General features: G+C 37.7%; 1 pseudogene; it reads right to left on the reverse strand.

The window, feature by feature from the left end:
- Positions 1-20,080: 20,080 nt before the first annotated feature.
- LOC120093494 (small nucleolar RNA U3) lies at positions 20,081-20,153 on the reverse strand (annotated as a pseudogene).
- Positions 20,154-26,247: the final 6,094 nt, after the last annotated feature.

The following is a 26,247-nucleotide window of genomic DNA, read 5'->3' on the forward strand; positions in this document are numbered from 1 at the left end:
ACAAAACTGGAAAGCCACATCCCCATGGAAACTGAACAACTCTATACTCAATGATATCTTGGTGATGGAAAAAATAAAGAAATAAAAGATTTCCTGGAATTCAGTAAAAATCATGACACAGCATACCCAAATTTATGATATGCTATGAAAGCATGCTAAGGGGGAAAAAGGCATTGAGTGCCCTCATAAAGACATTGAAGAAATTCTACACTAGTAAATTACACCACATTTGAAAACCCTAGAACAAAAAGAAACAGAGACACCCAAGTGGAGTAGACAGCAGGAAACAATCAAACTCTGGGCCAAAATATTCCAAAGAGAAACAAAGAGAACAATACAAAGAATCAACAAAAACAAAAGCTGGTTCTTTGAGAATATCAACACGGTACATAAACTGCTAGCCAAACTAAGTAAATGAGACACAAATATTATCAAAACAAACAAAATCAGAAATGAGAAAAGATGCATAACAACAGAATCTGAGGAAATTTGAAAAATCATCAGCTCTTCCTACAAAAGCCCACACTCAACAAAACTGGAAAATCTAGATGAAATGAATGATTTTCAAGACAGATACCAACTACCAAATTAAAATTAAGTGGAGGTAAACTATCCAAACAGTCCTGTATATTGTATGGAAATAGAAGAGGTCATTAATAATCTCCCAACCAGGGCCTGAACCACAAAGAAAAGAAAAAAGTACACATGATGTGACCCATGGCTCCAGCAGCATATGTAGCAGTTTGGCCTTTTCTGGCATCAATGGGTAGAGAAGCCTTTGGTCCTATGGAGGCTCAATGACCCATTGTAAGGGAATGTCAGGGTGGAGAGGCAGGAGGGAGTGGGTGGTGGAGCACCCACATAGAAGCAGGGGGACGGGTGATGAGATAAGGGGGTTCCAGAGGGGAAAGTGGGAAAGGGAATAACAACACTCTACAAAATATTTCATAAAATTGAAACAGAAGGAACAATATGAAATTCAATCTTTGAAACAACATTTACTCTGATACCTAAGCCACACAAAGACCCAACAAGGAAAGTACTCTGTAGTTCAGTTTCACTTATGAACATATGCAAAAATACTTAATAAAATTCTAGCAAACTGAATCCAAGAACACATCAAACCATCATTCACCACGATCAATTCGCCTTTATCCCAGGGATGCAAGATTGGTTCAGTATACAAAAATTCATTCATGTAATCCACTACATAAACTCAAAGAAAAAAATCATCTCATTAGATGTTGAAAAAGAATTTGACAAAATACAACACCCAATTATGTTAAAAGTATTGCAGAGATCAAGAATTCAAGGCCCACACCCAAATACAATAAAAGTGATATACAGCAAACCAACATCCAATATTAAATTAAATAAAGAGATACTTGAAGCAATGTCACTAAAATCAGGGACAAGACAAGGCTGCCTACTCCCCCTGCAACTATAATATTAATATACATGAAGTTCTAGATTGAGCGATAAAAGAACAAAAGGAGATCAAGGGGATACTGATTTGGAAGGGAGAAGTCAAGGTATCACTATTTTCAGATGATATGAGAGTATACATAACTGACCTCAACAATTCTACAAGGGAGCTTTTACAGCTGATAAACAAATTCAGCAAAATTACTGGATTTACTATTAACTCAAACAAATCAGTAGCATTTCTTTATACAAATGATAAATTGACTGAGAAAAAGTACAGGGAAATAATACCCTTTGTAAGGTCACAAATGCTTTAAAATATATTGATGTAACTCTAACCAAACAAGTGAAAGGACTTTATGACAAGAACCATCAGTCCGTCAAAAAAAAAAAAAAATTGAAGGAGACTTCCAAAAATGGAGAGATCCTCCATGCTCACAGATTTGTAGGATTAGCATAGTAAAAATGGCCATCCTACAAAACAATCTAAAGTTTCAATGCAGTCCCCATCAAAATTCCAGCACAATTATTCACAGACATGGAAAGAACAATTCTCATTCTTACAAACAAAACAACCCAGGACAGCCAAAACAATGCTTCACGATAAGAGAACTTGTGGAATCACTATCCTTTACTTCAAGCTATTCTACAAAGAAATAGTACAATATATTAAAAAAAAAACCTGCATGGTATTGATACACAAAGAGATGGTTCGATCAGTGGAATATAATTGAAAACACATAAATGAACCCACAAACTTATGGACACTTGATTTTGACAAAGAAGTAAAAAATATACAATGAACAAAAGAAAACATGTTCAATAAATGGTGCTGTTCTAACAGCAGCCTATATAAGATAAATGAAAACAGATCCATGTTTGGCAATTGGAAAATCTCAAATCCAAGTGGATCAAGGACCTCAACATAAAGCCAGATACACTAAATCTAGTAGAAGAGAAAGTGGAAAAGAGCCTTGAACTCATTGCCACAGGGTGAAATTTTTTAAAAAGAACTTCAATGGCTTAGTCTCCAAGATCAAAAATTAATAAATGGGACCTCATGAAGCCAAAAAAGATTCTTTCTGTAAAGCAAAGGGAATAACAGTACAAATTGGAAAAACTATCTTCACCAACCACACATTTGATGGCTAATATCCAAAATATATAGAGAACAGAAGAAGCTAACCTGCAAAAAACCAAACTACCCAATCAAAAAATGATGTATTAAGATAAACAGAGAATTGACAATAGAGGAATGTCAAATGACTTAGAAGCACTTAAAGGAATCTTCAAAGTCCTTAGTGATCAAGGAAATGCAAATCAAAACAATCTTGAGATTCCAACTTATACCATTGAGAATGACTAAAATAAAAAACTCAGGAGGAGATAGTAAAATATTCAGGAGGATGTGGCAGACCTCCTCCATTGCTGGTGGGATTGCAAACTGGTACAAACACTTTGCAAATCAATCTGAAGTTTCCTTGGGAAAATTGGAAATATATCCACCTGAAGGACCAGCTGTAACTCTTTTGAGCCTATACCCAGAAGATGTGCCAACATACTGCCATGTTCATAGAAGCCTTAACTTTGACAGCCAGAAACTGGAAACAGTTCAGATATCCCACAATGGAAGAATAGATAAAAAATGTGCTTAATTTACACAATGGATTACTATCCATCTATTAAGAATGAGGACATCATTAAGTTTCCAGGAAAATGGATGGAACTAGAAAATATTATCCCCAGTGAGATATCTCAGACCCCAAAAGGCATGCATTGAATGTGCTTACTAATTAATAGATAAATGTCAAAAAAATTTACCTAGGATAAAATCCACAGAATGCATGAAGATTAACACAGAAGGGATAAGTAAGGATGCCTTAATCCCACTTGGAAAGGGAATAAAACACTTACCGGAGCTAAAGGGAGAGAGGGACCTATATGGGAGAGGTGAAGTGGAAGAAAGAGGGGAACGTTATCAATTATGGCATCAGGCGTGGGGGTGGGGGAAGTGGTGAATCCCTGAGGGCCAGCAGAATGAACGGAAATATGCAATCAAAATGGTCAGAGATCAAGGAACACTCTAGACACCAGAGACTTGGAAAATTAGATATTGTGAGTTTCCTGTCCTGGAGAGTGTAGAGATAAAGCACAGAGTAGGGCTTTGGTGAGGCTTTAAAGTCTGAAGGTCTCTGGACATTCTAGTTAGCTGACCCTATTGAAATGCTGATGACAATTTCTAAAATGTCCTAAAAACTTTCTTGTTCTTTCTGAGAGTAATACGCTGCTGATTTAGAGAATTGGTACCTGTAGCCTAACAGGGGAAGATTAAGTATCTTGGTCTTTATTCTACCTCAGCAGAAACTGTATTGCTCTATCTTTCAGCCTGCTAGAAGTGAAAGGTCCCCCGGAGTGGGGAGACCCTCACTCAAGTCTTGGGATGACACGACCCCCCAGGAACTCATGTAAGACCGTCCCTGCTGTAATAACAATAGGTGTATTGATAGGAACCAGTGCAGTGGCTAAACCTCCATCACCTGCAGAGTTCCACAGGTTCATTGAAAATTAAAAACTATAACTGTTATTAGCGAGATTTTGTATAGGTAAACTCAGGTAATATTTTATCTTCTAACTTAGTACAAATAATAAAACATTAGTTCCCTTTTTATGACTTTTGGTTAATTATTTACAACCTCTTGGAATGTGCTGTGAGTCGTATAAAGTCCGTTACTATATAAAAGGTAATTAACTGGTAACACATGAGAGACTGACAGAGTTCTCATTGCAGTTTTGACTATCAGAAAAGAAGATAATAGCAGTCCCACTATATAAGTGCTTAATAATAACTACAATTTTAGGAATTCTTTTTTTTAAAGATATATTCATTTATTGTATATAAGTACACTGTAGCTGTCTTCAGAAAAACCAGAAGAGGGCATCGGATCTCTTTACAGATGGTTGTGAGCCAACATGTGGTTGCTGGGAATTGAACTCAGGACCTCTGGAAGAGCAGTTGGTGCTCTTAACTGCTGAGCCATCTCTCCAGCCCAATTTTAGGATTTCTTATAGGATCATCAGTAAGAAATAAGAAGTCAGCACCCAAATCCCGTGGGGAAGAGAGTGGCCCACCCAGGAGTGCAGATATCCTGAGGCTGCAGGACAGACTGCCACCTCTGCACCCCTTGGCCCACATCCCTAGTCCAAGGGGAAACTGTGGTGCCTCTGGACACAGGGATATAGGAACAGACAGCCTCCGGTACCCTCAGTTCTGGTCTGTGCCCAGGACTGAACTAATCCTGGCAAAGAGCTCCCTGTACCCAAATCCCATGGAGGAGAGAGCTGAAACCTCAGAAGTGTGGATACACATGAGAACTCAGAGGAGAATAACCTCTGCCCACAGTCCAGACGCAAGAGGGAATTACACAGTGGCAACTATGCCCACTGGGTGCAGGGACTTACATGAGCAATAAGGGGCAGGATCCTTTGATTCCTGCCCCTGCCTACGGCTGGAAGACAGTCTCCAAGAGCACTGCCACAGCTGAGAGCAGAGGTAAGACCCACTTTTCTGCTACCAAGTGACCTGGGTCCTCTGGGTCAGGGCACTTCCTGTTCCTGACTCTGCCTGGAAGTGAACTGATACCATCTCACAGCTCCCGGCACCCAAATTCCATGGGGAAGAAAGCAGACCATTCAGAAGTGCAGACATACCAAGGCTGCAGGACAGACTGCCATCTCTGCACACCTCAGACCACATCCCTGGTTCAAGGGGACACTGCATGGTGCCTCTGAACACAGGGATATAGGAACAGACAGCCACCGGAACCCACGGTTCTGGTCTGTGCCCAGGACTGAACTAATCCTGGCAAACAGCTCCTTGCATCCAAATCCTATGGGGGAGAGAACTGGAACCTCAGAAGTGTGGATATGAAAGACCCCCCAGAGCAGGGAGACCCTCGCTTGTCTCAGGATGATGCGACCCCCAAAGAATTAACGTAATTTACATGAGGTTTATTGATAGGAACCAGTGCACTGGGTCAAGACTTGTATCCCACAAAGGGGCAGAGGAGTTCGACCCTGAGTGGCAGGGAGAAGAAGTTATTTAAAGGAAGAAACCACAACCCAAAGGTGTAGGGAGGGTGTCATTGGAAAATGTTGAGAACACCAGTGAAAAATCACAAGGAGAAGCTTCCTGTTTCTCAAGATTGTTCTTTAAGATTTTAATCTAACTTTATGATCAGTTAGTTCCTGGGAGAGAGTTGCTGAACTGGCTGGTGTAACTGCAGTTCCAGGGCCTGACCAGATTCTTTCTTCTGCTCTAAACTTTTGTCTAGGGGGGCAACCTTAAAACTTCTACCTTTCAGATACTCCTGAGAAGTCAGAGGAGAATACGCACTGCCACAGTCCACACCCAAGAAGGAATTGCATAGTGCCAACTGTGCCCGACGGGTGCAAGGACCTACACAAGCAATCAGGGACAGGACCCTTTGATTCCTGCCCGTACCTGTAAGACAGTCTCCAGAAGCGCTGCCACAGCTAAGAGGAGAGCTTAGCTGTTATGTTCTCAGGAAATGCTGAAAGAAAACAGAAAAACAGTTCTACAGGAGTGCTGATTCAGAGGCCTATAGCAGGGTCCAGTCACTCCCAGAAACAGCAAGACAAGCAAGTACCAGAGACAACCCAGTGGCTAGAGGCAAGTGCAGGAAACTAAGCAGGAGAAACTAAGAATGCTTGGTATCTTCAGAGCCCAGAATTTCCACCAAAGAAAATATTGGATATCCACACAAACCAGAAAACCAAGATTCAGATTTGAAATCACATTTTTTGATGATGATGGAGGACTTTAAGAAAGACAAAAAGAGCTCCCTTAGAGAAATGCAGGAAAGCACAAGTAAATAAGTAGAAGCCCTTAGGGAGGAAACACAAAAACCCCTGAAAGAATAACAGGAAAACACAACGAAACAGGTGAAGGAATTGAAAATGGAAATAGAAACAATAAAGAAAGCACAAAGGGAGACAACCCTGGATATAGAAAACCAAAGAAGAGATAAAGAGCCGTAGATACAAGCATCACCAACAGAATTCAAGAGATAGAAGGGAGAATCTCAGGGTTAGAACATATCATAGAGAACATCGACACAACTCTCAAAGATATTATAAAATGGAAAAAGCTCCTAGCCCAAATCTTACAGAAAGTGCAGGACACAATGAGAAGATCAAATCTAAGGATAATGGGTATAGAAGACAGTGAAGACTCACAACTTAAGGGGCCAGTAAATACACTCAACAAAATTAGAGAAGAAAACTTCCCTAACCTAAGGAAGGAGATGCCCATTAACATATAAGAAGCCTACAGAACTCCAAATAGATTGGATCAGAAAAAAAATTCCTCCCATCACATAATAGTTAAAATATCAAATGCACAAAACAAAGAAAGAATATTAAAAGAAATTAAAACATATAAAGGCAGACCTATAAGAATTACACCAGACTTCTCACCAGAGACTATGAAAGCCAGAAGATCCTGGACAGATATCACAGAGACCCTAAGAGAACACAAATGCCAGCCCAAGTTACTGCATCCAGCAAAACTTTCAATTAACATAGATGGAGAAACCAAGATATTCCATGACAAAACGAAATTTATGCAATAGCATAATTCCAGCCCTACAAAGGATAATAAATGGAAAACCCCGAAACAAGGAGAGAAACTACTCGGTACAGAAAGCAAGAATATAATTTCCTTGCAATGAAACCAAATGAGAGACAAACAAACATAATTCCACCTCTAACAACAATAATAACAGGAAGCAACAATCACTATTCCTTAATATCTCTCAACATTAATGGACTCAATTCCCCAATAAAAAGACATAGACTAACAGATTGGATATGTAAAGAGGACCCTGCATTTTGCTGCCTGCAGTAACACACCTCAGAGACATAGACAGACACTACCTCAGAGTAATTGGCTGGAAAACAACTTTCCAAGCAAATAACCAGAAGAAACAAGCTGGAGTCACCATTCTAATATCAAATAAAATTGACTTTCTACCAAAAGTTATTAAAAATATTAGGAAGGATACTTCATATTCATCAAAGTAAAAATCCAACAAGATGAACTCTCAATCCTAAATATCTATGCTCCAAATGCAAGGGCACCTACATTCATAAAAGAAACCTGACTACAAAATCCTATATTCAACAAAACTGGAAAATTTGTTGGAAATGGACAATTTTCTAGACTGATACCAGGTACCAAAGTTAAATCAGGAACAAATAAGTCATATAAAGAACCCTGTAATGCCTAAAGAAATAGAAACAGTTATTAAAACACTTTCAACCAAAAGGAGCCTAGGTCCAGATGGGTTCAGTGCAGAATTCTATCAGATCTTCATAGAAGATCTCATACAATACTGTCTAAACTATTCCACAAAATTGAAACAGAGAACTACCAAATTCCTTCTATGAAGCCACAATTACTCTTATACCAAAACCACACAAAGACCCAACAAAGAAAGAGAACTTCAGACTAATTTCCTTTATGAGTATTGGTGCAAAAATACTCAATAAAATTCTAGCAAACCAAATCCAATAACACATCAAAATGGTCATCCACCGTGATCAAGTAGGCTTCATACCAGGGATGCAGGGTTGGTTTAATATACGAAAATCCATCTATGTAATCCATCAAAGATAAGAACCACATGGTCATTTCATTAGATGCTGCGAAAGCATTTGATAAAATTCAACACCCCTCCATGATAAAAGTCCTGGAAAGATGAGGAATTCAAGGCCCATATCTACACAGAGTAAAATCAAAGTGCAGCAAACCAGTAGCTAACATCAAACTAAATGGAGAAAAACTTGAAGGAATCCCACTGAAATCAGGGACTAGACATGGCTGACCACTCTCTCCCTACTTATTCAATATAGTACACGAAGTCCTAGCCAGAACAATCGGACAACAAAAAGAGGTCAAAGGGAAGCAAATTGGAAGAGAAGAAATCAAATTATCACTTTTCAGATGATATGATAGTGTATTTAAGCTACTCCAAAAGTTCCTCTAGAGGACTACTTAACCTGATAAACAACTTCAGCAAAGTGTTGAGGTATAAAATTATCTCAAACAAATCAGTAGTCTTCTGCTATTCAAAGGATAAACAGGTTGAGAAAGAAATTCTGGAAATGACACCCTTCACAATAGTCCCAAATAACATAAAATATCTTGGTGTGACTTTAACTAAGCAACTGAAAGATCTGTATGAGAAGAACTTCAAATCTCTCAAGAAAGAAATTGAGGAAGATCTCAGAAGATGGAAAGACCTTCCATCCTCATGGTTTAGCAGGATTAATAGAGTAAAGATGGCCATTATGCAAAAACAATCTACAGATTGAATACAATCCCCATCAAAATTCCTACTCAATTCTTTATAGACATAGAAAAAGCAATTTGCAAATTCATTTGGAATAACAAAAAACTCAGGATAGCGATAACTATACTCAACAATAAAAGAACTTCTGGGGGAATCACCATCCCACCATTACAGAGCAATAGTCATAAAAACTGTATGGTATTGGTACAGACATAGGCAGGTAGATCAATGGAATCGAATAGAAGACCCATAAACGAACCCACACACCTACAGCCACTTGGTCTTTGAAAAAGGAATTAAAACCATCCAATGGAAGAAAGATATCATTTTCAACAAGTGGTGCTTGTTCAACTGGAGGTCAGCATGTAGAAGAATGCAAATCGATCCATTCTTATAACCATGTACAAGAACCCCCATATCAAACCAGATACACTCCAACTAATTGAAGAAAAGTGGGGAAGAGTCTTGAACACATGGGCACTGGGGAAAATTTCCTGAAAAAACACCAATGGCTTATGCTGTAAGATCAAGAATCGACAAGTGGGACTTCATAAAACTGCAAAACTTTTGTAAAGCAAAAGACACTGTCATTAGGATAAACCGGTAACCAACAGATTGGGAAAAAGATCTTTACCAATCCTACATCTGATAGAAGACTAATATGCAAAATATACAACAAATTCAAGCAATTAGACTCCAGAGAGCCAAATCACCCTATTAACTAATGGGGTACATAGCAAAACAAATCATTCTTAGCTGAGGATTACCAAATGGCCAAAAAGCACCTAAAGAAATGTTCAACATTCTTAGTCATCAGGGAAATGCAAATCAAAACAACCCTGAGATTCCACCTCATACCAGTCAGAGTCACTAAGATAACAAACTCAGGTGACAGCAGATGCTGGCAAGGATGTGGAAAAAGAGTAACACTCCTCTATTTTTGGTGAGATTGTAAACTGGTACAACCACTCTGGAATCAGTATGAATGTTCCTGAGAAAATTGGACATTCCACTACCTGAGGACCCAACTATATCTCTCTTGGGAATATACCCAAAAGATTTTCCAACATACAACAAAGACACATGCTCCCCTATGTTCATAGCAGCCTTATTTACACTAGCCAGAAGGTGGAAAGAATCCTGATGCCCTTCAACAGAGGAATGGATTTAAAAAATGTGGTACATCTACAAGATGGAGTACTACTCAGCTATCAAAAACAATGACTTCATGAAATTCATAGTCAAATGGAATGAGCTGGCAAAATATCATCCTGAGTGAGATTTCTCAATGACAGACAAACACACTTGGTATGAACTCATTGATAAGTAGATATTAGCCAAAAATTGCAAAGTGCCCAAGATGCAATCCACAGATCACAAGAAGCTCAAGAGAAGGATGACCAAAATGCCGATGCTCCCACTCCTTCTTAAAAGGGGGGAAAATATCCATAGGAGGGGTTATGGAAGCAATGTTTAGAGCAGTGACTAAAGGAATGGCAATCAGAGCCTGACACACATGTGACCCATATATACACAGCCACCAAAACTAGATGGGATTGATGAAGCTAAAAAAATGCATGCTGAAAAGGACTGGATATAGATTTCTTCTGAGAGACACATCCAGTGCATGTCCAATACAGAGGTCCATGCTAACAGCAAACCACTTAACTGAGAGTAGGACCCCCTTAGGGGGAATTAGAGGAAGTATTGAAAGAGTTGAAGGAGTTAGCAACCCAATAAAAACAACAACGCCAACCAACCAAAACTTCCAGGGACAGAAACCACTTCTGAAAGACTATACATGGACTGACCCAGAGCTCCAACTTCATATGTAGCAGAGATTAAACTTGTTGGGGCAGCAGTGGAAGGGAAAGCCCTTGGTCTTGCCAAGATTGGACCCCCAGTGCAGAGGAATATGTGGAGGACAATAAGGGGAATATATAAGGGGAATACCTGTATTGGGGAGGGAAGGGAATGGGGACTTATGGACAGAAAACCCGGAAGGGGAGTAATCTTTGAAATGTAAGTAAAGAAATATATCTATTAAAAAGTTAAAAAAATTCCACGTGAAAAAAAGAAAAGAAAGAAGTCATCTATTTGTCTATGTAACACCACTACAAAACAGTATATCTTCATAGATCTGCAGAAATCTGCTCAAAATGTGTGGGCTAGTACCTAAGGATTGTTATATATGCTTAATAATAACAAGAAAAACATATTAATAGCTGCAATCTGTTATAAAATTTTATTCTCCTGGGCTTTGCCTGTCAGAGCGTTGTTGTACATATAATTTAAAGTGAAGTTATTTCAGGAAGATTACCTGCTTGTCCTATGATGGCTCCTGACAGTGAGAGCCTCTCAGGACTGAAAAGGGGGAACCTTAGATCAAATGCCTAACTGTTGTGAGAAGGAACTTGTAAAGCCTACCTCCAGTAGAAAGACATGGCATCAAGTACAGCAATGGGGTTTCCATTCTGCAGTCAAAACCTTTAACCCTGAATTGTTCCTGTCTAAAAGAAATGCTGGGAAAAATATAAAGAAGAGACAAAAGGGATGGTGGTACAGTGACTGGCACAACTTGGGATCCATCTCTAGGAGAGGCTCCAAGGGCTAACACTATCACTGATGCTGTGGTGTGCTTACAGACAGGAGCCTAGAATAGCTCTCTTCTAAGAGGTCCAACAAGCACTTCACTGAGAGAGATGCTGATACTTATACTCAACCATTGGAATGAAGTTGGAGACCTATGTGGTTTGAAATAGGGAAAGGCTCAAAGAAGCTGAGGAGGAAGATGATCCAATAGGAAGACTAGCAGTCTCCTCAGATTTTCCACACACTGAGCTACCAAACAGGCAGCATAAACAAGCTGGTCCAAGGCCCCTGACACATATCCATTATAGGGTTGTCTAGTCTAGACTCAGTGGGAGAAGATATCCCTAACTTTCCATTGACATGAGGACTCAGAGATGGGGGAGAAAATCCTCTTGGAGATGATGGGGGTAGGGAGAAATGGGATAAGAAAATGTAGGAAGGGTGACCAAGAGTGGGACTAGACAAGACTGTAAAAATTACAAGTAAAGAATACCCAAATGAAGGTAACTAAATAAATAAATGCAGTCTGTAAATCGAAACAAATATATATATATATATATATATATTTGTATATATGTATGTATGTATTTGTAAATATGTAAATAGATAAACACATATGTAATCTTTTCATATATACATGATTAAATGTAGATACAATCTCCAGGCCTGATATCATAACCTTGTTTTGACTATACAGGATACTGAAATAAGAAGAATAAAGTTTGAGATATAGCAATGGTTATCACCCTGTGGATCACACTTTTGGGGGTCAAACAACCTTTGCACAGGGTCATATATTTTCTGCCTAACAGATAACAACATTACAATTAATGCAAGTATCAAAATTTCAAAGTAGCTATGAAAATGATTTTATAATTGGGATCATCAGAGCATGAGGAAATGTATTAAAGTGTCTGTTTAAGCAAAATTGAAAGCCAGTAGGCTGAGTTAGGTCTCAGAAGCCTGTGATACATGTATTGAGACTCTTTCCAATGTTAGTAGCTCAGTGGAGGTGCACTAAGTTCTCTATCTCTTTGTAAGTCAAAATACATGTGATATGAAATGAAAAATTTGAAAGTTATTCATAGAGTTACAGCTCTTAGACACAAATAATATAAATGGTGCAAGCATTCTGCATCAATCTAAAATTAATTTTTAACCTAAGTGATTTAAATATAGCTATGCCTTAACCTATTAGAAGCACTAGCAGAACTTGCTTATTTAGGCATTTTATTATGAACATGTTAAGATATGTGTCTGAATATCTATTATAGTTATGCAATATAAAGTATTAATTGCCTACAAATTGGCTCAATGATTTTGATACATCCTGTGTAATTTTAAATATGCTGTTATTACAAAAAATGATAAAGTATTAAATTTTAATACTATATGAACATAAAGAGTTTTGCTATGAAGTCACATGGGTAAAAACACAACAAAGAGTGAATTAAAAAAACATTGTTAACTATAAATTGTGAAACAAGGAATAACACTGTAATATGGTGGAAGTAGGAAAAGAACATTTCCTTTTTATTTAAATTAAAACTCATATAAAATAATTTAACTACTTAAAAAATACTTAAAGCCATTTCAATCCCAACTTGTGATCCAACCCATGTGCAGTCACTAAACCCTCACACTATTAGTGATGTCATGTTGTACTTTAAGCCAGTGAGCTTAGAGTGGTTATCCTCTGGGAGATTCTACTATCATGTAGATACAGACAGATGTAGATACTTACAGCCAAGCATTGAACTGAGATGGGGTACACTTTGGAAGAGTTGGGAGAAGGATTGAAGGAGCTGAAGAGGATGACAACCCTCTGAGGAAGAACAACAGTATGAATTAACACAGACACCTCAAGGTTCCCAGAGACAAAGCATAAAGAACATAAATGTGCTTGTCATTGACCCCTGCCACATATGTACCAAAGGAGTGCCATGTCTGGCCTTAGTGGGGAAGTATGTGCCTAATCTTATAAAGACTTAGTGCCCCAGGGAATGGGAATGTGGCATGAGGTGGAATCTTCTAGAGGCAGAGAGGAGGGGCTGGTGGTGGAGAACTTTGAGATGGTGACTTGGGGAGGGGGGCATATTTGAAATTTAAATAAATAATATGATTCAACAAAAAATAAAAATATATGAAACTTAAAAATATTACCTATTAACTCTACCTTAATAAAAGCTATTGTATTTGCTGATTGTTTTCTTTCTTTGTGTGTGTGTGTGTGTGTGTGTGTGTGTGTGTGTGTGTGTGTCTGTGTATTTCACAAATTGGTGTATACACTCACTGCTTACTGTACATATTCTTGAATGTTTCTGTTCCAGTGTTTCATTCTTTAATTTTTAATTAGATATCTTTTATTTAATTTCAAATGGTATGTCCTTTTCTGGTTTTGCGGTCATAAGCCCCCTATCCCATCCATCTCCCCTTCTTCTATAATGGTGTTCTCACTTCCCAGCCATCCCCCTTTTCTCCTCCACTCCCTGACATTCCCCTATAATAGGGGGGTCCAGCCTTGGCAGGATCAAGGGCTTATTCTCCTATTGGTGCCCAACAAAGCCATCCTCTGCTACATGTGTAACTGGAGCCATGGGTCTGTTCTTGTGTACTCTTTCAATGGTGTTCCCTGGGAACTCTGGTTGATTGGTATTGTTGTTCTTATGGGGTTGCAAGCCCTTTCAGCTCCTCAATCCTTTCTTTAATTCCTCCAATGACAACCTCGTTCTCAGTTCAATGGTTTGCTGGTAGCATTGTCCTCTGTATTTGACAAGCTCTGGCTGAGCATCTCAGGAGACAGCTATATCAGGCTCCTGTCAGGATTCACTTATGAACTTCATCAATATTGTGTAATTTGGGTGGCTGTATAAATATGGGCTCTATATCCATGTGGTGCGCCAGGCTCTGAGGGACCATTCCTTCAGTCTCTGCTCCAGACTTTGTCTCCATATCCCTTCCTATGAATATTTTTGTTTTGCTTTTTAAGAAAGACTGAAGCATCTGCATTTTGGTCATCCTTTTTCTTGAGCTTCATGTGGTCTGTGGATTGTATCTTGGGTAATTCAAGCTTTTGTTCTAATATCCACTTATCAGTGAGAACATACCATGTATTTGTGTGTGTGTGTGTGTGTGTGTGTGTGTGTGTGTGTGTGTGAAATTGGGTTACCTCACTCAGGATGATATTTTCTAGTTCCATTGATTTGTGTATGAATTTCATGAAGTCATTGTTTATGATAGCTGTGTAGTATATGTACCAAAATTCCTCTATCCATTCCTCTGTTGAAGGGCATCAGGGTTCTTTCCAGTTCTGGATATTATAGATAAGGCTGCTATGAACACAGTGGAGAATGTATCTTTGTTGTATGTTGGACCATCTTTTGGGCATAAAAGCTTTATGGGATTGGTAGAGAGATAGGCAGGTAGATCAGTGGAATAGAATTGAAGACCCAAAAATGAATCCACGTACCTAACGGTCACTTGATCTTTAACAAAGGAGCTAAAACCATGCAGTGGGAAAAAAAGATAGCATTTTCAACAAATGGTGCTGGTTTAGCAGGAGGTGAGCATATAGAAAAATGCAAATTGACCCATTCTTATCTCCTTGTACAAAGCTTAAGTCCAATTGGATCAAGGACCTCCATATCCAACCAGATACACTCAAACCAATATAAGAAAATGTGGGGAAGCGCCTCAAACACACGGACACTGGAGAAATTTTCCTGAAGAAAACACCAATGGGTTATGCTCTAATATCAAGAATAAACAAATAGGACCTCATAAAGCTGCAAAGCTTCTGTAAGGCAAAGGACACTGTTATTAGAACAAAATGCCAACCAACAGATTGGGAAAAGAACATTACTAATCCTACATCTGATAGAAGGCTAATGTGCAATATATACAAAAACTCAAGAAGTTAGACTCCAGAGAGCTAAATTATTCTATTAAAAAATGGGATACAGAGCTAAACAAAGAATTCTCAGCTGAGGAATAATGAATGGCTGCAAAGCACTAAAAGGAGTGTTCAATGAATCAGGGGAATGCAAATCAAAACAACCCTGAGATTTCACCTCACACCAGTCAGAAGGGCAAAGACCAAAACTCAGGTATGCTGGCAAAGATGTGGAGAAAGAGGAACACTCTTTCATTGGTGGAGGGATTGCAAACTGGTCCAGCCACTATGGAAATCAGTCTGGAGGTTCCTCAGAAAATTGGACATTGTTTCATTCCTTTCACTCCTTAGTTGAAATGTAGAACTGAAAAGATCTGTGACCAGGAGGATATTGAAGGCCTTTGAAAGGTCTCCTGGGGAGACAAACACATGTTTAGTACTCCATGGTTAAAGTCCTTTGTTGCTATTCATATTGACAATTGCTCAGCACACTGGGGCTGAGCAACATTAAGTGCTGATTAGTATTTATTTGGACTTTGGTTGGTTTTCTAGTTGAAGTTTACTATTCTCACTAAGAATAATGGATAAAGTCAAACTTTCTAGAGAAGAATTTAGCCCTGCTTTTAACTAACCACAGGCCAAAATCCTGTTTTATTATTGGTTTGCATGTGGGTAAACTTCTATGATATTCAGATTAGTGTTGAGCTAATGATAAACAAGTAGAGTCTACGTTTATTACTATACCAATCAGCTGCAAAATAATTCATGATTATCACTATATGTATGCTTCATTAGTATTTTTATTGTTTTCATTTAGTTTTGATATTATAATTTAACTATATCATAATTTCTTTTCTGTTTCCTCCTTCCTAATTCGCCCATATGTTAGTTCTTGCACTCCTTCAAATTTCTTGCCTCTATTTATTAGTAACTTCTACTCTGTTTATTTATTATAATTGATATTTTCACATAATTTTTTTACATGTATAGTGTGTGTACATTGTTGTGGTGGGGTTTTTCACATGCCATAGTACCTCATGCATGGAGGTCAGAGAACAACCTGAAAGAAGTAGCTTTTACATTTTCACCATGAAAATTCTTAAGATTTGAGACAAGTAGGCAGACTTTGCATCAAGCTTCTTTACACTTAATCATCTTGTGAGCCTCTGAAGGTTTTGTTGTTGTTTGTGGTGGTGGTGGTAGTGGTGGTGATTGGTTGGTTCTTGTCTGCTTGTTTTTTTGTTTTTTGTTTCTTAACTGATTTCTTAAAGTATCATTATATAGGAAAACTTATTTTCCCTGTTATATGAAATGTAAAAAGTCATTATTCCTATGTTTTTTGACAGAAAAATGATCATTTTGGTATGTCATATGTTCTTTTGGTTAGCTTGTAAGTTTATAGTCAGATTTAATTAATAATTTTAAATATGCCTTTACTTTCTTTTAGTGTATATTTAAGTTTAGATTTTATTCCTAAGTCTTCCATTAAGTTAGAGATCATATGTATGATTGAAAATTAATGACAAAATTTCTTATTCATAATTTTATTTTAATCTGCTTGCTTGTTACTTTAATATAAACCATCATTTTAAAAGCAGTTTTGTTTAACTGTTTCTCTCTTTTTAGTTGCTTTTGTCTATATAGAAATTCAAATGTACCTCTATAATCACAAAACTATTTTTCATAGCATTTATACTTGGGTTATTCATATTTTGCATGAACACATTAGAATGTGGCTACCAGTTTTGGGGATTGCAAACTGGAAAAACCACTCTGGAAATCAGGCTGGAGGTTCCTCAGAAAATTGTAAACAGATCTACCTGAAGACCCAGCTATACCACTCTTGGGCATATACCCTAAAAATGCCCCACTGTGCCACAAGGGCACATGTCCACTATGTTCTTTGCAGCCTTATTTATGATGGGCAGAAGCGGGTAACAACCCAGATGTCCCACAACAGAAGAATGGATAAAGAAAATATGGTTCATTTACAAAATGGAATATTACTCAGCTATTAAGAATGAGGTTATCATTAGTCTACAGCCAAATGGGTGGAACTAGAAAATATCATTCTGAATGAGGTAATTCAGACCCAAAAGAATATGTATGCATGATATAGGGTAACAAATACATGGCTATTTGCCCCCAAATACAGAATTCTTACAGAACTCAAGATGGATAAAAATCAGAAGGGCCCAATTGAGCATGCCTCAATCTTACTTGAGAGGAGAAGAAAGCAATCACAAGAAGAGGAAATGGGGGAGTGAGGGGAAGAAGGGAGCATGATCAGATATGGGGTGGGGGTGGGGCTAACATGCCTGAAACCTTGAGGGCCAGTAGAAAGAATGAAAAGAGGCAGCCTCAGGATGTAGGAGGTGGGGGGACACTCTAGAATGCACCAATGACCTGGGAGTTGGGAAACTCTCACGACTAAAAGGAAGGGACCTTAGATGAAATGCCCTACAGTAGAGAGAGGGAACTTTTATAGTCTACATCCTTAGAAAGGCAGGACATGAAGTTGAGGGATTTGATTGCCATCCCCACAGTCAAAAACTCTGACCCAGAATTGTTCCTGTCTGAAAAAACTGCAGGAACAAAAGTGTAGTAGAGCCTGAGGAAAAGGAGGTCCAGTGACAGGCTCAAAGTGGGATCCAACTCACTGAGGAAGCCCCATGGCCTGACACTATAACTGCTCTTATGGTGTGCTTACAAACAGGGGCATATCATGACTGCCCTGCACAAGGCCTAACAAGAAACTGAAAGAGACAGATGCAGATATTCACACCCAAACAATGGACAGAAGCTGCTGACCCCTGTGATTGAATTAAAGAAAAGCTGGAAGAATCTGAGGAGGACTACCCTATAGGAAGACCATCAATTGCAACTAAGTTGGAACCCTGGAATGGCACAGCCACTGAACCACCAACCAGGCATCATATACCAGCTAATATGCAACCCCTAACACATATTCAGCATAGGACTGTTGCTGCATCTGGACTAAGTCAGAGAAGGTGCTTCTAAACCCTGGAAAGAAAGACTGGGGTCCCAGTGAGTGGGAAGGTCTAGTGGGGATATTGTCTTGGAGACAGGGGTTGGGGATAGGGGTGAGGTTGTGGCATGTGGAACAGAGGGTGGACTAGAGGAGATCAAGTCTGGACTGTATAAAAGGGATATAGAATAAAAAAATAGCATTTGCCTGCCAGTTTTAAAATCAGTCTCATAATAAATCTGATTTTTAAAATATTCCTATTTGTACTTTTACCTTGTTTTTCATCATCAGAGTAACTGTTTTAAATAGTCATTTGCATTTAAAATTTTGTTCATTGACAAACTGACCTCTCATATTTAAGGGCACTTTGATTTTTCTTCTGTTTGTTTGTTTGTTTTTTGATTGTTGATAATTTATGTCATATGTAAAAGTGCTTTTGACTCTGTTCTTGATCCTGCACCTATAGCTGTCACCTTTCAAAATATACTTTCCTATATCACACTCTGAGATGTTATTAAATGAATGTTTGAAAGTTTTACTGCATTTGATAAGGACATTTTTTTCTATTGTTTGCAAAAGATACTAATATTATAGTAGATAATCCTAAACAATAAATCTGCATTGAGTTAGTTAGATTACATAATAGGACCTTTATAGAGGGTGACCCAATGTTTAACCTTTCTTTCAAATATTCTTTGAAAATTGCAGTATTTTGATGATAAAACAATAAGCCACACAGGATTATTGCCAGGAAAATAATTAATTTTCATTATAACAAGATAGATTCTTCATGTAAATTTTTCACAAAGGTGCATATCTACGTGGGAGTATAGGCCAGCATAGTATAACACTGGAGTTGGCTTGGTCTAGTTGCCTGTGAAGCCATGAGTCAAAGATTTTTCAGGTTAGAGTTCATGGTCAAGAGACATTTATGTCTTTCAGTTCTTGAGAATGAAAGCACTCCCTCAGGCTGAAGCATTCATCCCACTTTCTGTTCCTCAGAAGTCAACAAAGCATAAAGAAATCTGACAGGACAACTGGTCTCAGACATTAAACATATGTACTCTGTATAGCTTATAAATATCATTGTGTACTAGCAGCTACATTTAAATTGATTATGTCTATCTCCACTATATTCTGTTTCTGTTAAAAGTACAAATATTCTGAGTGCTTACCATAAACTTGGCAGGGCATCTGTCTTGCCGTAGCCTTTTCATCCCATGTCTGGTTTTCATTTCTCACCAGCAATATGACATAACTTTGGCCTGGTAAGTGCTTGTGCTTACACTGTTTCTGAGTGATATGTATGTACGTACAGAGTGATGATTTTAGTGTCATTTCAACATGTGTAGTCACAACTTGTTAAATAAAGTAGATGAGTTATGAAGGATTAGCATGCATAATATAATACTAAATGATTGTAAGTCTAATATGACTAATTTTTTTAATCTCCTGAGAGGATAAATTTCTCTTATCAGGTCTAACAAATTAAATCTAGTAATAAATTCTGAAAGAATGGTTTACACAATACCTATAGGATAAGGTTTTAGAAGAATAAGACTTAAGCCACTAAATATAAAGAAAATGTCTGATATATATTTCTACATGAAATAAAACTTCCTTATGTCAAAATTGTATAAAACAGTATTTCAATGAATTTTCAGTGAATGCATATAATCTTATAAAATGCCAGGATATTTAAGAAGAAGCACAAACATATAATCAGTATTTTTATTTACATATGGAAAATACACAAAATGTTAGTTATAAATAATAAATAAATATCAAATTATTCCAATAGTCAAAAAAACTACATCAAAGGACAAAGCATAAGTGCATTTTAGTAACAAACTATAGAAATGATCCCTGAAAGTATAGTCTTATAAGTGCATTTTAGTAACCCCTATACATAGCTATCCAATTTTCTGAGCAGTAGGAAAATAAACATTTTTCAGGTAATAGTTTGTCATATTTTTTGATGCGAACCAACTTATTTACAAGGACTAGTTTCATCTGGAGCCTTTACCCATGGAGTAATTTCCATGTTTCTGTCAAATTAGTCAGTACTTCATGGAATTAGATCTTGAATTTTGACTAGGTACATAATCACTGTCTCATGTATTATTTCTAAACTATGCGCTAACCATAAATTACTAATATCTCAAGTTGCTGAAAACAAAGGAAAAAGAAAGAGGAATGGACAGACAAACGGACAAAGAGACAGACAGAAAATATTCAAAATAACAACAAGGGATAAATCTTAGGACCGAGAGTAGTCTTTAGAACAAGAGTACAACTATTAAACTTTTTTTCTCCAGTCAGAATCTAAGTAAGAAAAATTGTGCCTGCACAAGAAATACAATATTATGAAGATAAAAATGAACAAAAGTTTTACTTCCTACTTATATCAATTTATTCAGAGGTGCACAAAATGTAAATATTTGTAACATTTGATTGCAAACAGTGGAAAATCGTAAATATTATGAGTAGATTATAAGAGAAATTGAAAAAAAATACATTATTACATTTATAGGGATACTCTGAAGCTCTTAAAATGCTCTAAGAGAATAAATTCTCCTATGAGTAAATAAAATCAAATCCAAGTGAAAGTGATCTCACACTATGCTTTCATCTTTCAAGAAAAAATTTATGCCCACAAACAAACATACACGTAAATCTTTCCAATTCCACTCATATGTTTGCCTGATATCTTTCTTTTGTGTGGGTTTCAGTTTATTCTTTGCATTGATCATATTTTCCTCTCTGAACAACAGTATATCTTGCAAATGAAGAAATAATGAAAATACTTGATGAGGATTGATACTTAATAGGGAATTTTGCAATTTAATGTAAATGTAAAACCCTGCAGAACTTGGTGTGTTCATATTGTAATGAGAAAACTAACCAGAACAAAAAATTTGGCACCAAACATGAAGGGAGGAGGGAGGGAGGGGGAAGGGAGGGAAGGAGGAACAGGGGAAGAGAGAAAGAGAGAGAGAGAGAGAGAGAGAGAGAGAGAGAGAGAGTGTTGGGGGAAAGAGAGAGAAGAAATAGAAAGAGAATATTGAACTTCAGAGTCAGAGCATTAGCAGACCTACCTTGAATTTCAAAAATCTTCTCTTGTCTTTCTCTACCTGAAGTTGTAGATTCACAACTTACAGTCTAATAGAGGCAAAGATAAGCACATTTTAATTAATTTCTGTTACAACAGATACAGCTTCTGTTTCTTCATCCAGAAATCTTTTTTTTTTTTTTTTTTGTAGATGCTAGATGAGAGGATTTGAGTGTATTTGCTTTGTCCAGAGAGGTGGTGGCAATCAGCCTCAGACGGTAAATATCAGGAAGATGTTTGATTAGGAGATGCTTGTTCTTGCCAAACTTAAACAAAACAAAACAAAAATATATTACTGACAGATATTAAGAGGTAAGACTGGTACAACGCCACTTTTTTCCATCTTCTTACTGTTGTTCTCTTCTTTTGTGAAGATAAGAATAACAGATGTAGCTTGCCAAGGATTTGGGACATGAAGTCAAGCATGAAAGGTTTGTGGCTTCCTGGTTGCTGCCGCCCCAAAGAGCCCGTGGGCAGCACCCCGCTAGCGAACTTGAGCCTCGGGACCACAGGTAAGACCAACTTTTCTGCTGCAAGAAAGCTGCCTGGTGAACTCAAGACACAGGCCCACAGGAACAGCGGAAGACGTGTAGACAGGAAAAACTACACGCCCGAAAGCAGAACACTCTGTCCCCATAACTGACTGAAAGAGAGGAAAACAGGTCTACAGAACTCCTGACACACAGGCTTATAGGACAGTCTAGCCATTGTCAGAAATAGCAGAACAAAGTAACACTAGAGATAATCTGATGGCGAGAGGCATGCGCAGGAACACAAGCAACAGAAACCAAGACTACCTGGCATCATTGGAGCCCAATTCTCCCACCAAAACAAACATGGAATATCCAAACACACCAGAAAAGCAAGATCTAGTTTCAAAATCATATTTGATCATGATGCTGGAGGACTTCAAGAAAGACGTGAAGAAATACCTTAGGGAAACACAGGAAAACATTAATAAACAAGTAGAAGCCTACAGAGAGGAATCGCAAAAATCCCTGAAAGAATCGCAAAAATCCCTGAAAGAATTCCAGGAAAACACAATCAAGCAGTTGAAGGAATTAAAAATGGAAATAGAAACAATCAAGAAAGAACACATGGAAACAACCCTGGATATAGAAAACCAAAAGAAGAGACAAGGAGCTGTAGACACAAACTTCACCAACAGAATACAAGAGATGGAAGAGAGAATCTCAGGAGCAGAAGATTCCATAGAAATCATTGACTCAACTGTCAAAGATAATGTAAAGCAGAAAAAGCTACTGGTCCAAAACTTACAGGAAATCCAGGACTCAATGAGAAGATCAAACCTAAGGATAATAGGTATAGAAGAGAGTGAAGACTCCCAGCTCAAAGGACCAGTAAATATCTTCAGCAAAATCATAGAAGAAAACTTCCCTATCCTAAAAAAAGAGATACCCATAGACATACAAGAAGCCTACAGAACTCCAAATAGATTGGACCAGAAAAGAAACACCTCCCGTCACATAATTGTCAAAACACCAAACGTACAAAATAAAGAAAGAATATTAAAAGCAGTAAGGGAAAAAGGTCAAGTAACATATAAAGGCAGACCTATCAGAATCACACCAGACTTCTCGCCAGAAACTATGAAGGCCAGAAGATCCTGGACTGATGTCATACAGACCCTAAGAGAACACAAATGCCAGTCCAGGTTACTGTATCCTGCAAAACTCTCAATTAACATAGATGGAAAAACCAAGATATTCCATGACAAAACCAAATTTACACAATATCTTTCTACAAATCCAGCACTGCAAAGGAAAATAAATGGTAAAGCCCAACATAAGGAGGCAAGCTATACCCTAGAAGAAGCAAGAAACTAATCGTCTTGGCAACAAAACAAAGAGAGTGAAAGCACACAAACATAACCTCACATCCAAATATGAATATAACGGGAAGCAATAATCACTATTCCTTAATATCTCTCAACATCAATGGCCTCAACTCTCCAATAAAAAGACATAGATTAACAAACTAGATACGCAACGAGGACCCTGCATTCTGCTGCCTTAGAGGAAACACACCTCAGAGACAAAGATAGACAGTACCTCAGAGTGAAAGACTGGAAAACAACTTTCCAAGCAAATGGTCAGAAAGCAAGCTGGAGTAGCCATTATAATATCAAATAAAATCAATTTTCAATTAAAAGTCATCAAAAAAGATAAGGAAGGACACTTCATATTCATCAAAGGAAAAATCCACCAAGATGAACTCTCAATCCTAAATATCTATGCCCCAAATACAAGGGCACCTACATACGTAAAAGAAACCTTACTAAAGCTCAAAACACACATTGCACCTCACACAATAATAGTGGGAGATTTCAACACCCCACTCTCATCAATGGACAGATCATGGAAACAGAAATTAAACAGTGATGTCGACAGACTAAGAGAAGTCATGAGCCAAATGGACTTAACGGATATTTATAGAACATTCTATCCTAAAGCAAAAGGATATACCTTCTTCTCAGCTCCTCATGGGTCTTTCTCCAAAACTGACCATATAATTGGTCAAAAAACGGGCCTCAACAGGTACAGAAAGATAGAAATAATCCCATGCGTGCTATCGGACCACCACGGCCTAAAACTGGTCTTCAATAACAATAAGGGAAGAATGCCCACATATACGTGGAAATTGAACAATGCTCTACTCAATGATAACCTGGTCAAGGAAGAAATAACGAAAGAAATTAAAGACTTTTTAGAATTTAATGAAAATGAAGGTACAACATACCCAAACTTATGGGACACAATGAAAACTGTGCTAAGAGGAAAACTCATAGCGCTGAGTGCCTGCAGAAAGAAACAGGAAAGAGCATATGTCAGCAGCTTGACAGCACACCTAAAACCTCTAGAACAAAAAGAAGCAAATACACCCAGGAGGAGTAGAAGACAGGAAATAATCAAACTCAGAGCTGAAACCAACCATGTAGAAACAAAAAGGACCATAGAAAGAATCAACAGACCAAAAGTTGGTTCTTTGAGAAAATCAACAAGATAGATAAACCCTTAGCCAGACTAACGAGAGGACACAGAGAGTGCGTCCAAATTAACAAAATCAGAAACGAAAAGGGAGACATAACTACAGATTCAGAGGAAATTCAAAAAATCATCAGATCTTACTATAAAAACCTATATTCAACAAAACTTGAAAATCTTCAGGAAATGGACAATTTCCTAGACAGATACCAGGTATCGAAGTTAAATCAGGAACAGATAAACAAGTTAAACAACCCCATAACTCCTAAGGAAATTGAAGCAGTCATTAAAGGTCTCCCAACCAAAGAGAGCCCAGGAGATGGGTTTAGTGCAGAATTCTATCAAACCTTCATAGAAGACCTCATACCAATATTATCCAAACTATTCCACAAAATTGAAACAGATGGATCACTACCGAATACCTTCTACGAAGCCACAATTACTCTTATACCTAAACCACACAAAGACACAACAAAGAAAGAGAACTTCAGACCAATTTCCCTTATGAATACTGACGCAAAAATACTCAACAAAATTCTGGCAAACCGAATTCAAGAGCACATCAAAATAATCATCCACCGTGATCAAGTAGGCTTCATCCCAGGCATGCAGGGATGGTTTAATATACGGAAAACCATCAACGTGTTCCATTATATAAACAAAATGAAAGAACAGAACCACATGATCATTTCATTAGATGCTGAGAAAGCATTTGACAAAATTCAACAACCCTTCATGATAAAAGTCCTGGAAAGAATAGGAATTCAAGGCCCATACTTAAACATAGTAAAAGCCATATACAGCAAACCAGTTGCTAACATTAAACTAAATGAAGAGAAACTTGAAGCAATCCCACTAAAATCAGGGACTAGACAAGGCTGCCCACTCTCTCCCTACTTATTCAATATAGTTCTTGAAGTTCTATTCAGAGCAATCAGACAACCAAAGGAGATCAAGGGGATACAGATCGGAAAAGAAGATGTCAAAATATCACTATTTGCAGATGATATGATAGTATATTTAAGTGATCCCAAAAGTTCCACCAGAGAACTACTAAAGCTGATAAACAACTTCAGCAAAGTGGCTGGGTATAAAATTAACTCAAATAAATCATTTGCCTTCCTCTATACAAAAGAGAAACAAGCCGAAAAAGGAATTAGGGAAACGACACCCTTCATAATAGACCCAAATAATATAAAGTACCTCGGTGTGATTTTAACCAAGCAAGTAAAAGATCTGTACAATAAGAACTTCAAGACACTGAGGAAAGAAATTGAAGAAGACCTCAGAAGATGGAAAGATCTCCCATGCTCATGGATTGGCAGGATTAATATAGTAAAAATTGCCATTTTACCAAAAGCGATCTACAGATTCAATGCAATCCCCATCAAAGTACCAATCCAATTCTTCAAAGAGTTAGACAGAACAATTTGCAAATTCATCTGGAATAACAAAAAACCCAGGATAGCTAAAGCTATCCTCAACAATAAAAGGACTTCAGGGAGAATCACTATCCCTGAACTCAAGCAGTATTACAGAGCAATAGTGATAAAAACTGCATGGTATTGGTACAGAGACAGACAGATAGACTAATGGAATAGAATTGAAGACCTAGAAATGAACCCACACACCTATGGTCACTTGATTTTTGACAAAGGAGCCAAAACCATCCAATGGAAAAAAGATAGCATTTTCAGCAAATGGTGCTGGTTCAACTGGAGGTCAACATGTAGAAGAATGCAGATCGATCCATGCTTATCACCCTGTACAAAGCTTAAGTCCAAGTGGATCAAGGACCTCCACATCAAAGCAGACACACTCAAACTAATAGAAGAAAAACTAGGGAAGCATCTGGAACA

Source organism: Rattus norvegicus, chromosome 6 (assembly GCF_036323735.1).
Source record: "Rattus norvegicus strain BN/NHsdMcwi chromosome 6, GRCr8, whole genome shotgun sequence".
Lineage (NCBI taxonomy): Eukaryota > Metazoa > Chordata > Mammalia > Rodentia > Muridae > Rattus > Rattus norvegicus.